Raw genomic sequence first — 17,861 nt, 5'->3', positions numbered from 1 at the left:
GACAGCAATCCAGTTTAGCGCCAGCCTTTCAACATATCTTAAAATATTCAAAATCTTTCACACATTATTGGAATTATTCAACTTATTTCATACATTATTGGTATTATTCAACTTATGTCATGCATTATTGGAATTAGGCTATTTCATATATTATTGGAATTATTCAACTTTTAAAGCCATAAATCCAGTTTAGCGTCAGCTTTTCTACATTTCTTAAAACATTCCACATCTGTCATACATTATTGGTACTATTCAACTCTTTTAGCCAGCAATCCAGTTCAGTGTCAGCCTTTCAACAGCCAGCATTCACGCCGCAATCTTCTTCAAAAATCACCTTCTCTAGTAGCCATTACTATTCACTGTTAATTTCATTTTTTCTTGCTGTTGCTTGTGGCGTTTGTAGCGGTGTCACAAAAATAAAGTGTTCTAGTAGCCTAAACCACAACACATAGACCCCAGTCTCCAGAGACAGAGTTCTGTACTCTGTATGCCCAAACATCCACCACTTCCTTAATGTTTCTGTATAGGTTGAAAAAAATGTTCCAATGAACAGACGTTTATTTGGCAAAGCAAATTATTACCAAGAGACAGGGTTGATGCGTCAGCCCTGTGTTAGAACCTGTCTATTTCTTTCACAGTGCATGCTCTCGCCCCCTACGACCTGAAAGGGATAAGCAGTTTAGAGAACACCCCATAAGAGGTTCCTGTTTTTCAAGCAGACAGCTCCTAGAAATATATTGAGAAGTGGGTTTCGCTGTCATGCTGGCAGTCAATTTGTCAGAATATGTGTCAAAACGTTGAAACTTCTCATATAAATAATTTCCCCGGTGATTTCCCCGTCCGTTTCCTTTCCTCGACAACCATCTCAGCAAGTTTTCTTCTTCAAAGACAGCGGCTTGGTAAATAACATTATGCAATAGGGTGAAAGCCTCTCAAACCCGCTGGGTGCTAATTATTCCAGTTGAGATGCCACATTATGGGGCCACTGGCCACTGGTCAGGGGCTACTTCCAGAGAGGTTAGCCCTGCAGTGCCACGTACGACCTACTTCACCTGCTTAAACCCAATAAGCACACAGACGCACGAAGACAATCATGAAAATGAGCGCCTGAACGCATCTCAATGCTTTTTTTAAATGAAGCGTAAAAAGAGCACGCGCAAATATGTACAACATGTGCTGACTGTACGGAACAGGCGGCGTCTGCCTGATATTTAGTTGCGGCTTTAATCCAATTTTCCATGGGGTGGACAAAATAAGGGAAACACAACACATCTAGTACAGCTGCCCTGCAGGAGATACCAGCTGCAGCAGTGAAGCGCACAATGTTTCGTAAAGGCTGTCAGAGGTCCTAATTCAGCTCAGCTTGAGGACGTGGTTTAGGGTGTCTTGCTGTCACTGTTGGTCTGCTCTCACCACTGTTCCTCACGGGCTTTACATAACGCTTCTTCCCCCTCGAAACATTATAGGACTGTTGAGTATTTGCGGCTGTGCAGTCACAATTAAAACAATGGACATGCAGCTACACGGCGCGAGGCACCACTGCCCGTGTTGTTGTTTTTTCCCCTCAGTTCTCGGGATTGTGTGTCCTGCTGCCGTGTTTCAAACATGAAAAAGAAAGAAAGAAATGAACCGTATCACTGTATTTTGAGTCTGAATTGGTCAGGAACCCGCTTTTCCTGCTTTGTATACTGAAGAGGAGGAATTTACATGTTCCCCCACTGCAATTACGCATGTCTGGCAAAATAGGCTTACGTTTGATTATGAATACGTGGAGATCAAAATACTGCAGAAACCAAAAAAAAAAAAAAGTGTCACGACAGACGTCCATGTCACACATGGCTGCGTCTCCATGGTGTGCCCTCCCAAAAATCCGTCATCCCTGCGACGCTCTATTGTCTCTGTACATGTATTGGAGGGCCACACAGTCTCAGGATTTATGGCAGCTGCACAGTATGCTCCAGTTGAAACCCTTCACATCTTCACCACGTCTGGCTTTGCCCAGAGTGACTTTGCACCTGATCAGCGAAACCCGACGTACCGTCTTCCTCTGTGCCGTAGAGCTCCGTTTGTGGTCCAAAAACTGTCAAAGACACATCAGCGCTCCCTCATCGCCGGCGTTTATTTCGACGTAGTGCCACATGCGCCGCTCTGCTGCCCCAAACACTCACCGGGGCACCAAATGTGTAACGAATGACACTGTTTCCTCCCGTTTTAGGAACGTTTGTTAACTACAGTGACCAGCTGTTTTAGTAAAATTACTGAGCCATTTTTTTTTTTTTTTTAACCCATGGGCTCGGAGCTGAGAGCCGCAGACAGGGCAGATGTGATGCATTCATGTTGATTAACTCCTCTTTGTTTGTTCCCATATCTACATTTCCCTTCGCATACTTTTTTTTTTTTTTTCTTTTACTGTATCATGTTTCCTTTGTTTCACTCCATACTCGTCATCTACACTTCATCGTACTCCTCCTCTCACTCCAGTTTCTTCTCTGTCTAACCTCCATAATGTCAGGCTGTCTCTTCTCGTTTTCCACCCTCTTAAGCTGACAGTTTGACCTCCATTTCATTTCGGCTGCCCACAACCTGCTGAGGTGCCTGCCCTGCAGCCCACGGGCCCACACCAGCTTCATACATACTGTATACAGAGAGGGATGATTGACGTGCCTGTGACATTTCATTTTTACAATACACCAACGCTTGCAGTGCAGAACCTGTGGCGTGTGTGTGTGTGTGTGTGTGTGTGTTTGTATGAATGTAATTCCCTCCCTGTTTTTGGATCGCCGACCGGATTCACGTCTCTGCGGTGGCCTATTGCATTGCCTCCCACAGCAACTCAGTCACTGAAGATTTGTTGCCATTGAGTGACGGTCCGGTGAGAAAAGTGCGACATCGTTTCAGTGCTACTTCTCTCAACACAACATCTACGGACAACATCGTTTTGTTTTTTCCGGCCTACAACCTGTCCGGTTCAGTGCTTTCATTGATCTCATTTTTTTTTTTCCCCAGAGAAAATGTTGTGATGAAACCACTGTATGCTAGACTCTCCAGCACCAGACAAAGCAGACAAAGTTAAGAGACAAACTGGTGAACATAGTGGAGCATCTAGCAGCTAAAGAGCCAGCTACGTTGCACTTAGATTTGTCAGAGAACACCACTCTAAATGAGTGCTAATATTACTCCATGTCTTTGTGGATGTCTAAATCCATGCAGCCTCTTGTAGTTGTGCAAATAATGGCTGCTCTCTAGCAGTTTGACTTCGTTATAGTGCCGCAAAACCTCTCAGAAAAGGGGGGGTGGGGTGGACGTTACTGACCATCCAGCAGCTAACGTTAGCTTAGCCCAACAGGTGAGACTGCACACAGCTGTCCAGAAGTCCCAGCCTCGGCTGTACAGGTTGCACACTTTCCAACCCAAAACAAACAAAAAAAAAAAACTAGGTGATTCCTGAATGTAGGTGTACCTGTGGCTAACGCATGGAACTCCCTAGAAATGTGGTATCTCACCCGGTCAGTGTAGTATCTTGCATCAATAGATGCTCAGCCCAAACAAGCTTACAAGGCAGACTATCAGTTTCCGTGTACATAGGTGTGAGAACAAATATACAAATGATAGCAAAACGGCGGTATAAATGCTATATTCTGTATGCCTTCATGCTTGACAAGCATCAAATGTACTGATCGCATTTTGTATGTATGTCTTTTTCAGTCTCGTTTGCCTAATTTTCCAGGCTTTAGAAATAAAATTAGCCCAGACTTTGCCACTCAGTCCAACTCCTCATGATATTCTCATCAAACCAAAATAATTCCCAGATTCATGATTTTGAATGAGCTGAAGTCTTAAAAAAAAAATAAAAATCCTGGGTTCGTGAAAAGGTTCTCTCTGTGGGAACGCAGGCAAAGTTCCTGGGTAACCTAGAAAAGTTATGGAAACACAGGCAACATACCTGAGTTCCTAAAAAGGTTCCTTGAAAAGTTCCTACTCTGGGAATGCAAGGCTTTGGTTCCTAAAACGATTTTTAGGATCCTGGGAAGGTTCAACACTGGGTAATGTTAAACAATGTGCTGAAAAACAAAGCAGTAGTTCAAAACCTTTTACCAAAGACTAGGATTCCCTTGAAGGCATGTGGTTCAGGTGGGAATGAACTGAGAACTGAGTGTTGCATGCCTGATTGATTTTCACAGGGACACCAAACGGAAGTTGAAAGCAATTTTAAGCTGTAAGTAGGTAATGGGCATAAGTGATGTTGAATGGAAATTAATCCAAGAGGTACTCTAAGTGGGGGGGGGTTGCTGGAGGTGGTCAGGTAATGTCATTCTCCAAACGTTATGTGTGAATAGCCTGAACTTTTTGAATGATGTCTAACTCACTTCCTCTTCCCTGTGCAAATTAACCGTTGTACATGTTTTTATGACGCACAATGACTATTTCCCCGTCAAACAAACGTTTCGAATCTTCTTGGCTTCATGTGTCCTGTGATCCAGTGATCAGACTGTAACGCAACACCTTTAGAGATGGACACATCGTGCTGATCTGCCAACAAACGCTATGAATCTCAAAGTTTGCATATGAACTAAATAAGAAGCTTTCCGGGACGCTTGTGAACATCCAAGGGGGGATGGCAGGCAGCTGACATTATAAAACACTTGCGCACTTCCATAAAAATGGAAAATGGGGATATTTGTGAAAGAGTTTTGGATCTAAAAATGGCAAGAGGAAGGGGTTTCAGTGGATTTACCACAGACACCTGGCAGGCGACACAAACACACGGCTTAATGTTTGATTGGAACTTTTAATTTGACTAAAATGACTGATGATTTTACAACCCTCCGGAAATTCTGTTCATGCGCTCCTCATTTGCAGGCGCAAATACACTTTGCCGGGAGTGTAGAGCCACCCAAATTACAATTTTAATCAACGTAGAGAGGAAACATTTATACTGAACACGGCTAAACTATCCAGCGCCAGTCTGTTCTGCGGAGCACTCTCGCCAACATGTTTCATTTGTTTTCCCCCCACGTTGTCTGCTCCTGGCAACTGGAGAATGATGAAAGGGTAGGTTCACATCAAAACATCCCTTTCTAATGCGCTCGCAAAAACCCATAGTCCTCGTTATGTGCAAAAATCGATTCACAAGTTTGTCTTTGTACGAAGGAGGCTGCGACTTTGGAAGGCATCCACTTGGTTTCGCGCGGGAGAGTTGGCAACAGGGGAAGGACCCAAATGCAGACGGTCGAGATGGCAGGATGATATCAGTGGTCTGATAGCCTGACTCACCAGATGCAGGCTGTTGGGATAAGTCCGCCACTGGCCGACTATTTCAGTTGGAATTCCCCTCCCCTTCCGCTATCTTGCATGTTTTACCATTTTGCAAGGGCACTGTCGCTGCGTCCTGGGCCAGAGCGTTTCCCCCCCCCCCATCCCAGAATGCTAATGGGTTCAGCCAGACCTTTCTCCAGTGCTGGCACAGCATGTGTGAAGATAGGTCTGGTTATGCGAGACTAATGGTCTAATGACCAAAAATAGCTCGCAGACAGGCAAACAGGTAGTCAGATAACAGGCAGGAAGATAGGCGGCTTCAGGTCCTGGTTCCAAGGGCGCAAGGACGAAAGCAAAAAAAATGGCAGCTGGGGCGAACTGACAAAGGAGCAAAGGACCTGGGTTGGTATGTGTAGAGAGCAGCCCAGTAGGGACGGAGCTGCAGGTGAGGAGGTTGGCCGGGGAGCCCAGGCCGAGGGCATGCGGTGGATGGGAAGGAAAACGGCAACGAAGGGGGCCTGGGGAAACATAAATGCGGCCGGAGAACAGGGACGAACAGACAGACTGTGACCGACTTTGGCTGATTTGGATGGCCGAAGCCTCATGTTAGCTTCAGACAAACTGTTTAGGATCAACGATCACGTCAAGCACTGGTGATTGCCAAGACCGTGGACAAAACTCGATTGTGTTGCCCTCCTCGATCATTGGCACATACAGTATATAGAGAAGTGTTCTGGTATGTTCTTGGCTCGTAGAACCGTGCAAGGACTACACAAATGGCCCATTTGGTCAAACTGCCTTCAAGGCAGGCCTCAATTCTTTTTAGTGCAGTGTGAAGATCAACCACCAACTCTCCTGCTACATTCAAGACAGTCTGACACCCACATTTTTTGGTATCGACAGCAAATTATTAATTATTAGAGAGGGGGCATCAAAGGTGCCTGGCCCGAGTTCGAACTGGGCAAGTCGTGGTGCTGTGGCTTGGGGCCGGCTTAGGATTGACCAGTGACCTGGGTGTGCTTGAGAGGATCACCAAGGATTTTAAATACACTCCCTTGATTCTCCTCGCTTTAACTGGACATGTTTCTTCCTGCCACTCACACACACACACACACACACACAAACACGCGTCTGTCGGGCAAGACAGCTCTGCTCCCCAGCAGGGGTCCACTATAATCCTACAGCCATGTGGTGTGTCTACACGAGCTGATGTGTGTGTGTGAGGCCCTCAAAAAACAGACCAGTTAGTCAACCCATAACTAATTGTGGCTTACTGTCCTTTGTTTGGCTCTGAGGTGCCTCTTTAGAAGTATTGTAATATATTGTATGTGTGTGTGTGTGTGTGTGCCCGAGAGAGATCCATATGTGTGATTAACACTGCAGCTCTGCGGGGAGAGATAACTGCTGCCAGCTGGTCACCCAGAGAGACTTCGCGTTCGCTCGTGTGTTGAACTTTCTGTGCGTGTATTGTCTCACCAAGTGTATGCAGACTGCGTGTGTGTGTGTGTGTGTGTGTGTGTGTGTTTGTCTCCTTGTCTGTGTGATAATCAGTATGACTCACTCGCTGGGACATCTTGGTATCCAGCTCTTTAATTTCATCTCCACAGTAAAACTCGATCCTCAGCTGGCTCCGATTAATCTCCGTCAAATCGCTGCAGAACTTTGTTCATTCGGAAGAGCAGAGGGAGAAAGCGTCTCTCCCTGCCGTCCCTTCCCTTCTGAGTCACATGCCGTTTAAATGTGGAGAGCAAACAAAGCCTCTCGTTCCCAAATCATGGTAAATAAACGCAGTTCATTTTTGCCAACTGCAACGATAAGAGGAACAGCTGCACACTCCAGTCTTTGAAAGTAAACCTTCGGTCAGGGACCTTCTTCGAGCGCTGACAGAGGAGCCTGCAGCAAGCCTTCATCTGTTGGGCAGCCCGTTTCAATTCCTAAGTAATTATAGCATCCTTAAAGTGGCCATGATTCACATTTTTATAACACCAACGCATCAAATGACGATGTGGAAGGGGGGCTCCTGCACACGGCCCGCTCAGCAGCTAACAGCAGGCGAACACTGGACTTTAGTTCGGCAGGTGACCGGAAACAAACGATGACCGCGTCACTCTGTAACTGCTGGACGTGTAAATGAGCAGCTAATGAGTTCGCCAAATCCCCTTTAATTGTTGTGTTGTTGTGGCCCCCAAGCGGCCCAAAAAATGTGCAGGTTCAAAGCTAAAGTGTGTTGTGGCTGAGTGCATATTGTCAAGTCAAGCACATGTACAGAAAGCCACTAAAAGAAGCAGATCTTTACTTGAGCTTGAGGCTCCTTTTTGACCTCAGACATAGGAGTTTGAAAAAAAAACAAAGGTGCCAGGTGCCTAAAATTCGAGGCTCTTTTTATCAGATTTATAAAAGCCTGCACAAGCACAGGTCTGTTTTATAAATCTCGGCCGTTGTGAGACCGGGCGCAAGCCTGATTTCCACTCCCACAGTTGACACTTAATAGCCATTTGCTTTTCAATACCTGTGCCTGCCCGACTGATCTTTGGACTTGTCAGTCTAAAGAAGTGGCAATTTTACCAGATTGTGTCGCAGGGGTCTCTTCAGGCCGCCAGAACACCTTTGATTGCGCGCGGCTTTGGCTTTGTCTGTCGGCCATGTTGTTACTTTGCCGTATGTACCTGCGCCGGAGGTATTTGAAGTGATTCTCATGAAAGATCGTCGGTGATTTCGTTCACAGCGCTGCACGTTGAAACGGACTTTCCAAGTAGCGTCCCAACACAGGATCAAATCAAAATATCCCAAACACAGGCAAGTAGAAGTACGCCTCCAATGAAAGAAGGGTAATTAATCATAGCTGAGTTCTTAAATAGTCACGTGATGGTCACTTTTAGGTCAATCCGAACATTTTATTACTACTTTCTGTCTTTGTCTTTCGTCTTCTCTCATCAAACCACCACACATTCTGTTTTTATAAATACCAGTTGGTGTGTGGGAAAGGGTGTATGCATGGTTTATATGTCTGGCCCCCCAGTGTTTTCGAAGCTTTCGGTCACTTCCCATGGCCTTCCTTGGCGCAGGACTGGTTGCTCAGTTGTCATGGAGATGTCCACCAATTAAAAAAGTCAAAATCCGCTGTTCGTCCATGCTGTGCTAATGCAACATAGAAGCTGATCTGATGCCCCTATCTGCGGGAAGACATGTCATTCGTCTGTGGCCCCCGTTGAAAAGGAATCAGTTTCATGACGCGACGACTCGGGGGAGGTTTGGGCACAAAACCACCACAATGTAGTTAAGGTTGGGGAAGTTCACATCAGGTAACACCTCTATCAGCAGGGCGCCATCATTTATCAGTGCCTTCCAAAGGCAAGGTTAAGGTTCGGCGTGGTTGAGGCACAAAAACGACTTGGTTAGGTTTAGGGTCTAGGGATTGTAGTTTGGCTTCAAATATGTCCTTCTGTAAGGTTAGGGGACCTTTGTCATCGCGGTTACAAGGTTTTTGAACGATCGTGGTCTTGCCCCAAAAACCAACGCTGAAGCAAGAAATGAACGGCTGTCTCCCGTCTGAAGTCTGACTTTTGGTTAATCCATCCATCGACCCCGACCTCCTCCCTACACCGACTTTGTTCAATTCCCAAGTGCTTTACAGTTATGGTTTCATTCACCCGTTCACACGCTGATGGCAACCGAACCGCCATGCAAGGTGCTGGCCTCCATCGGGAGCGACTTAGCGTTCAGTGTCTTGCTCAAGGACACTTTGACATGAGGGATGGTCATTGTATCCCAAGTGTACAAAACATTTCGTGGACAGAATCTAAATGTAGAGGAGGGGCATGCTCCTTTAATAATGGGTCGCCTTGGATCCAGAGTCATACATAACATTCTACGCACAGGGGAGCATGTCAGCAACTTTCTGCTGTGTCACAAGCAGTAGGTTCTGCCCCCCCCCCCTTTTTGGTCCAGAGGCAGACAGAGTGCCGTGTAGTGTGCTCACTAGCTGCCGGTCCTCTGGCCGTGACATTTGATGCCGAGGGACGGGTGGGAGTTGCGTCGGGCAGGGCAGACATGGCCGTGGGGGCCTTCAAGGGGAACGAACGAGAGGAATGCCAATGCCGCTAAATACCATGTTTGTTTTGACCGATCCACGTATGCATGTCGCATGCGATAGTCATGCGGTGTGCAAGGTGAGGTTGGTGTTGGGGACAAACATGATGAGCATACATCTCTCCCTGACACTCTGCTCTAATAATAACTTAAGGTCAAAATAGTCCCAGAAGCTCGCAATATTCTGTACGTTTCTATGTTTCAACAAATCCCACGTGCAGACCCGAAGCAACGACGAGCTGATCCTGTTGCTCGCGGGTTTCTCCTCACCGATCCGGTCTGTTCTCCGCTGGAGAAGAGGTGAATAATTCAGGGAGCTCAGACACCTGTGAAATCAGCTCCTGCATTGTCTCCCCAGCCGTGGTTGCCATGGTCACACGGCGAGCCGCTGCATCACAGCACCTTAACGGTGGCATAACTGTGTGCTAGCCTGCTAGCTCGCTCGCAGACAGTGTTTGCTGTGGAGAATTTCTGATGTGGTAGCCACTGCTTCGGCCCCACAACTGTCAGCCGCTCGGCGGGTCTGTCTGGTGTTGTGCTCCGACCAGGTTATCAGGATGATTTCAACTTTCAAAGTCAAAGGTTTCCCCGTCCCGTATCGTATTGCATGTGGTAGAAAAAAAGTGCCCAATAGGAGTACAGCAAACTATTTTCCTTTCCCCGCATCACAACGTACCAGGTGGTTGAAATGCCTGCTGTATCGAAAATGTGAGTGACAAAACATGGCAGCGAAGATTCAACGAGATTCAACGCAATAACATGTTTGGAGGCTGGTAGGTGGTAGTCTTTTTTCCATGTGAAAAATTTCTGTACTCGTGTTTTTTGCCCTTTGCCTTTTCTCATTGAGTTGAAAACAGTTGATCAGAGTACGATGACAGCCGGTTGCTTATGTCTTCGAGTGTCAAACTCTTAATAAATAACACCTCGGGATGTATTGGCGCTTATTTAGGTATTAATATCTATTTGTTATTGAGACAAACCACTGGAAACCAGGTTTTCAGGAGCTTTAAAGATAGTTTGGTAAAAGTACTCATTGTGCAGAATAGCCCATTTCAGTGTAAGAGTATGAATATAACTACTTTATATACTGTTGTGTCACTTATGCTGTAGTTATATGTCACCTTATTCGTTGATTATATTTTGTATTAACGGTCAGAATCTGCAAAGTCACTGTCAACCCCTATTTTACCATGGCATATACACTGACGACCCCCCCCCCCCCCCCCCCCATGCCACCAAAATTCAATTGCAATAAAGGGGGAAAAGTAGCCTACTTCTTTTGAAATATATATAATATTACATATGTATTTCATTCATATATTCATTGCATAAAAAACAATAACAGCACAATAAATTGTAAAATTAAGCTAAATAGTGAAATTTATACCTGCAGGAAGTTTGTATATAATATATAATATGAATTAAATGCATGTATATTATATTTTGTATGCATAAAAATTCTTACACCCTTAAAATCAAGAGGGCTTCATGACTCCCGATGGGGGTCGGGACCCCTGGGTTGGGAACCACTGGTCTGGATCAACAGTCTCATACAGTTTAATTACCACTAATACATTGTCCTTAAAGAGCAACTACACCCAAAAAAAAGGAGGAGCCTGGTAGGTAACGGGGTTGAGGCAGGCAGGCAGCGCAGAGGGTTGAAGTTGAAATAAATAAACTGACCTGGTTTCGAAAAACCTTGGTGGAAAACTGTGGCGTGTTAACCAAGAGATATAGATATATACCTCTTACTGTAAGGAGGGGACTAATCGATAAAAAAGAAATCTAATTTTTGCGGCCAGTGTGACTTGGAGGTCGTTCTGGCAGAGCCTCTCATGTAGAGAGCAGGGAGGGAATGCGTTGAACTGGGCCAGATCAATTCATCCCTGAGAAGCAAATTGGATCCAGTTCAAATGTGGGTTCTGTCGGGGTGTCTCGGGAGGGCAGAGGAACGGTTTCTCCTAAAGTGGGCTGTCTGCTGATCCACGGGGGCTGGAGGTTCCATTCCCACAGCTGTCCTTGTACAAAAAAAATCGCAAATTGTAAAGCACTTTGGACAAAAGCGTTATATAATTAGCAGCTATTTACCATTTGTTGATGCCGTGTACGGCTATGTGAGCATAATAGTGCACGGTTTCATGGAAATAGGTGTTTTACTTCAGTGTGACTTGTGACTTCAGGGCAGAAATGAACATCCTTTCTCAGTGCCGACGACATCCACCAAGAGTTCCAGGAATGAACTCCTAAAGCCACAAACAAATTTCACTATAGCGCCTGTCATTTTAAAACCATTTCCAGAGTGTCAAAACGCAGAAAAATAAAAGTCCTGAGCTTTGTATCGTAGCTACTTACAAGAGATGGAGAGATGGATGCTGTTTTCCGGGGGGGTGCGACAAAGGGTCTGTAGGGAGGACTGACCCGGGGGCGCCGTGACTTTTCCCACATATGAATTCATTCATGTAAGTCGCGAAAGACACCACCCGCTTCCACCTGCGTGGGTTGACGTGTGAGACATTTCTCTTTTATTTTGAAAAGCCTAGTGTTATCCAGTCTGTTTTTGTTGTACGCGAGTGTTGACCCAGGAGGCAAAACAGAGAGAAATGTTGTGGATCCAAAATGTTTCGGGGGGGGGGGGGGGGTCATCAGCTTTATCAATTAAAGCCACTTGGTTGAGGTTAGGAAAAAAGAGATTACATGATACACAGTAATGCAAACTGCAACGTTGAAGTCAGACGCTTTGTAGGCCTGACCCCCCCCTCCTCCCCAACAAAGGGAACAAATACAAGTACCAAGTACTCATGAAGCTGGAGCTTGATTCATTTATTGATCTGAGAGCTCGGCTCATTACTGCATCCCTCCAGTGGGGCGCACGATCGTATGTTAGAAGCTCTGCCTGTTAGCTCGTCGCTGGAGGACGTTTCTGCTGATTGTGTGTGTAGGTGTGTGTGTGTGTGTGTGTGTGTGTGTGTGTGCGCACGTGCCTTTTCATGCATGTGTATTACAGGCAGGTTGATGAACTCATTGATTTCGACACGCTACTGCATCCTTCCATTTCGGTTTGCGTGTGTGTATCCTTTAGGTTAATTAACATGTCAGCTTGTCACTGGAAGGGCTTTTTTTTTTGCTCAACTTTATTTTCTGAGATTTAATGTCTCAGAGGGATAAATGGATTTATCAAGGCATATTTGTACCTGCTGCAAAAGAACAAGACATATAAAGTTAGCGCTGCCCTGGCCGTGGTAAGGCCTGCATTTAGTTAGCTTATACCATGACCCCTTTAACCAGAAACCAGCCAAAATCCCACAAATTCGATGGTGATACCTTCGTCGGAGACGAGGACTTCCCCCAAGCATACAACATTTATCATAGATTCAAATATAGTCAGGCAAGCAATGCAGCATCAACCATTTGAAATTAAAGGCATTCATTCCTTTTAAATCCATTATATTTGAAGCGCACTGACCAATGGAAATAACCCCCACTCGTAGGCCTGCAGCATCCTGAACCAGATCCTGGGTCCAGTTGCGTAGAAACGTCAGACATCAGACTTGCTATAGACACTTGTTGCATAAAGCTTCCCTATGAGTGACTAATGCGAGGCTGACTTCGATAGCCTGCCGCCAAGTGCATTATGGGAGAAATAAGACACTCCGAAGAGGAGAGAAAATGGCGGACGCAACAGCGACCCTTGGCGGCGAAAGATCACCGGAGGAACACAATGTGGATCGTTGCAGAATGTTATTTCGTAGTTTTAATCAGCTTAACAGAAATCTGAAGCGACACCAAGTATCCGCCAGAGATGTTCCGAAATGTTTTAGGGGTATGGTGCAAGAATCCGAAAAAGGGAATCTTTAAACCCCCCCAAAAAATCCAGCAGCTGGACATAGCCCAAAATGTTAAGGACATTAACAGTTGCATCTTTCAGTGTGTGTAGGCCCATGGCCGCGTCACAGCGACCAGGTCCTTGCTCAATCGCCGGCTCATTTTCCCGCGTCAAAGACTGGTCTAAGTTTACGCAACTGGCCCCAGGCAGACCCCAGGCTGTGCGGCTAGGCAGCGGCACATACCCCCGCCGGGACTGCGGTGGAGAGAGTCAGCAGCTTCTGGTTCCTCGGGTTCACATCGGCGAGGATCTGACCCGAACTCACCACACCATCACCTGCCTACCAAAGTGTTATACTAAATCATACTATATTTTAACTTCTGCACTATTTTATGTCTTAGTTCCTCTTTTACTTACTTGATTTTCTTTTTATACATATTGTGTGATATTATCATTGCTGGGGGGAGTCTGAGAGCTAAGAGTTCCATTGCCAGTGACTGCTCCACTGTGATTGTTGCGCATATGACAACAGAAGAGCTTGGTGAAGGGGCCCGGCACTGGCGTCTGGGCAGGCGGGCTCGAATAGCTTAGGCCACTGGCCACTGAACACTGGCCAGGGGTTCCCAGTTAGCATGATGGCACCTCGGCTCCACGCGTATCTCACAGTTTTTGACTTAAAATTGACGATTTCGACTCAATTCCACAAGTTTGAATAAATCGAAATAGAGGTTTCCGTACAGCAAGAAATGCAACAACAATACACTTAAAGAAATCATGCGACACGCAGGTCGACCTCATCGTTGCCGATCCCCAGAAAAAAAAAACTTTCCAAAGGGAGCAAGCAGAGAACAAAACCAAGCGACAGTTCTATTGTATTCAAAACCGGCAAGACTTAGAAATATCCAGATACAGATCGCATGTTAATGCGCTGAGCACACACACGATGTGCACGTACGGCAGCGACACAGGCTGGCTTTAATGAGATTCTGAAATAATACTACATAGCCGCCTGGCCAAATCATTCCGACAGCATGAGCATGTGTAAATGGCTGTGGGCAAGGGTGATAATTGTATGCTGCACGTGTGTGTGTGTGTGTGTGTGTGTGTGCTCACCCTCATCTTTACGTAATCATTCCAATGCTTTAAGAGGGCTTGGCGTGGCCTTTGAACAGTAGATGCTGAGAAGCCTTCATGCGTTTCAAGCAGATTTCTCTGGACTTAATTGCCCAGGCTGGGCCTGTCGTCAGTGGAAACGCTTGGCGTTGACGGTCCCCGTACAAAGCTGTGGCTCCCGACAAAACCAAATGGAAGTTCAACCGGAGATATGCGGCAGGCTGTTTGAAGACAATGTCCGCAGTTAACGTGGACCATGAAATATTTCCGTCTGCGCACGGCGAAGCGGAATTTGGGTGGGCCTTGATTGCTGAATACGAACAATGATGGCACAAGTAGGCATCCTTTTACATCCCTTTTCCATAGGAGACTACACACATGTTATATAAACCATTTCAATTAACACTACTTATGATATTAATAACATTCTACAGTATGTATACAGACATATTCATAGAAAGTTGAGTGGAAGGAAAAAGTGTGGTAGAAAAAGGTGCACAAGCAACAGGGATAACCGCAGCCTTGAGAGGACTGTGAAGCAAAGACCATCCAAGAATTTGGGGGAGATTCACAAGGAGTGGACTGAGGCTGGAGTCAGTGCATCGAGAGCCACCACGCACAGACGTATCCAGGACAACTGTCGCATTCCTCGTGTCAAGCCACTCCTGAGACAGAGACAACGTCAGAAGCGTCTTACCTGGGCTAAGGAGAAAAAGAACTGGACGGTTGCTCAGTGGTCCAAAGTCCTCTTTACAGATGAAAGTAAATTTTGCATTTCCAAGGTCCCAGAGTCTGGAGGAAGAGTGGAGAGGCACAGAATCCAAGTTGCTTGAAGTCCAGTGTGAAGTTTCCACAGTCGGTGATGGTTTTGGGGAGCCATGTCATTTGCTGGTGTTGGTCCACTGTGTTTTATCAAGTCCAAAGTCAACGCAGCCGTCTAGCAGGACATTTTAGAGCACTTCATGCTTCCTTCTGCTGAGGTTTTGGTCCTGGTGGACCGCAGCCTCCTGCCAGAGGGGAGGGGGTCAAACAGATGGTGTCCGGGGTGGGAGGGGTCGGCAGCGATCTTCCCTGCTCTCCTCAGGATCCTGGAGGAGTACAGGTCCTGAAGAGATGGGAGGTTGCAGCCGATCACCCTCTCTGCAGAGTGGATGATACGCTGCTGTCTGCGTCTGTCCTTGGTGGAGGCAGCAGCGTACCAGACGGTGATGGAGGAGGTGAGGATGGACTCTATGATGGCAGTGTAGAAGTGAACCAGCATTGTTTGTGGCAGGTTAAACTTCCTCAGCTGCCTCAGGAAGTACATCCTCTGCTGGGCTTTCTTGATGAGGGAGGAAGGACTCCACAGTGTCCACTGGAGAGTCACACAGGGTGATGGGGGCGGGTGGGGCTGCGCTCTTCCTGAAGTCTACAACCATCTCCACTGTCTTTGAAGCGTTAAGCTCCAGGTTGTTGCTGTTGCACCAGGTCACCAGATGGTCAATCTTCCACCTGTAGGCAGACTCATCCTCTCCAGAGATGAGTCCGATAAGGGTGGTGTCGTCCGCGAACTTCAGGAGCTTGACAGACTGGTGATTGGAGGTGCAGCTGTTGGTGTAGAGGGAGAAGAGTAGAGGAGAAAGAACACAGCCTTGAGGGGAGCCGGTGCTGATCGTCCGCGAGTCTGAGACGTGTTTCCGCAGCTTCACTTGCTGCTTCCTATCAGACAGGAAATCTGTGATCCACCTGCAGGTGGGTTCAGGCATGTTCAGCTGGGAGAGCTTGTCCTGAAGAAGAGCCGGGACGATCGTGTTGAAGGCAGAGCTGAAGTCCACAAACAGGATCCTGCGGAGTCCAGGTGCTGGAGGATGAAGTGTAGGGCCAGGGTGATATGTATGGGGTTCCTTGATTTCCACTTCCTGAGGATTGTTTTCTTGACGACATCAATAAACATCTATGCAGGGAGGAGCTTGCTCTCAACTGCCCACCACTCAGCTGCAAGATACGCACTGGTTTCTTGTGAAAATCTGTCAGAAGTGGAATTCGAACCCACACCTCCAGCGGAGACTTTAACGCAGCACCTTGGACCCCTCGGCCATCCTGACTGTATAAACCTGTCAGTAGTGGAACTTTTGCTCTGTAACATGACATAGTACATTAGCAATGTCAAGATTTCGTACACTATGCAATGACATAGCATGGCTCCATTTTGGTTGCAACGCAACGTCAATCAGTGAGGTGCTGCATTGGTCCAGAATCTTACCTGCCTTCCCGCTTAAAATAAGGTCCCATCGAGATTTGAACTCGGATCATTGGATTCAGAGTGCTAACCATTACATCATGGAACCTCTACAAACGTGGCTGTGGTCACTGTGCAACAGTTTCTTACATGATATCACCGTGTATGTTTGTCAAATGTGGGATTCGACCCCATGCATGAAAAAGACAGCCTACAAAAACTTCATCCAATGGGACTACTGTATACAAACACATTCTGGCTTTGGCAGTTAAGACTGTAATGACTTACAGCCGTTCACACATACAGAATGAAAAGCTGGCGAATGAAAAGCATGCGCACTAAGTAGATCAACTCACGTCACTTGGAGCCAGACTGTCCTCACACAACTGGACTTGGCTCACAGATCAGAATTTCGGGTCATCCTCACACAAAAGTGAGTAACGTCTCTTTTCTCTGTTTTGCCAAATAGATAGTACGTAAAACATTCTTATTGATAGATCTGTTTATGTGACATCCGGGTGATCCGGTGGAGGCCCGGGTAACAGCCTAACGCGGGTTTTAAAGCAGTTGAGGGAGAACCACACAGAGGAGTGGCTGCATTGCGTGGCAAGGTACACCACAGAGTGCATGGACTGATCCAGGACTGTTGCCCATGAACCTGAGCCTCCAGACCCTGCTGTGGTGGCGAGCTGTAACTGGCTCCTCTCCGTTTACAGTCAGGATATTTTAACAAGGCTGGAGGTCATCAAAGCCAGAATAACATCGACCAGGTTCACTTATCTGCCTTCCCGCTTAAAACATGGTCCCACCGAGATTTGAACTCTGATCGCTGGATTCAGAGTTCAGAGTGCTAACCATTACACCATGGAACCTCTGTATAGGTGGCCCAGGCCGTTGTGCAACAGTTTCTTACATGATATCACCATGTATGTGTGTAAAAACCTGTTGTCAGAAGTAGGATTCGACTCAATGCATGAAAAAGACAGCCGACAAAGACTTCATCCACCAGGACTACTGTACATCCACCAGGACTACTGTATACAAACACATTGTGGCTTTAGCATGGGTTAAGACTGTAATGACTTACAGCCGTTCACACATACAGAATGAAAAGATGGGATAATGACAGGCTGCTATTGGTTGTGAATGGGACCTGGCAGAGCAGCAGCCGGAGTTTCATGAGAGGCCAGTGACTGCCTAGTACTTTTCCCCAAATATAGGGTGATTATTATTTTGCAGGAGAATGTTCCGGCTTCCTGTAAAACTTCTAGGCCTGTTAGGAGTTGAACTTTTGCTATGTAACATGACATAGTACATTAGCTTTGTCAAGATTTCGTAAGCACTATGCAATGACAAAGTATG

General features: G+C 46.4%; 1 non-coding gene across 1 annotated transcript; it reads right to left on the bottom strand.

The window, feature by feature from the left end:
- Positions 1 to 17,299: 17,299 nt before the first annotated feature.
- On the bottom strand, positions 17,300 to 17,371 carry trnaq-cug (transfer RNA glutamine (anticodon CUG)). Its single transcript has one exon. It is a non-coding gene; the product is annotated as a tRNA-Gln (tRNA).
- Positions 17,372 to 17,861: the final 490 nt, after the last annotated feature.

Source organism: Enoplosus armatus, chromosome 22, assembly GCF_043641665.1.
Source record: "Enoplosus armatus isolate fEnoArm2 chromosome 22, fEnoArm2.hap1, whole genome shotgun sequence".
NCBI lineage: Eukaryota > Metazoa > Chordata > Actinopteri > Centrarchiformes > Enoplosidae > Enoplosus > Enoplosus armatus.
Note: the sequence above shows the minus strand (reverse complement) of the source record. Positions and strands in the feature narration are given on the sequence as shown.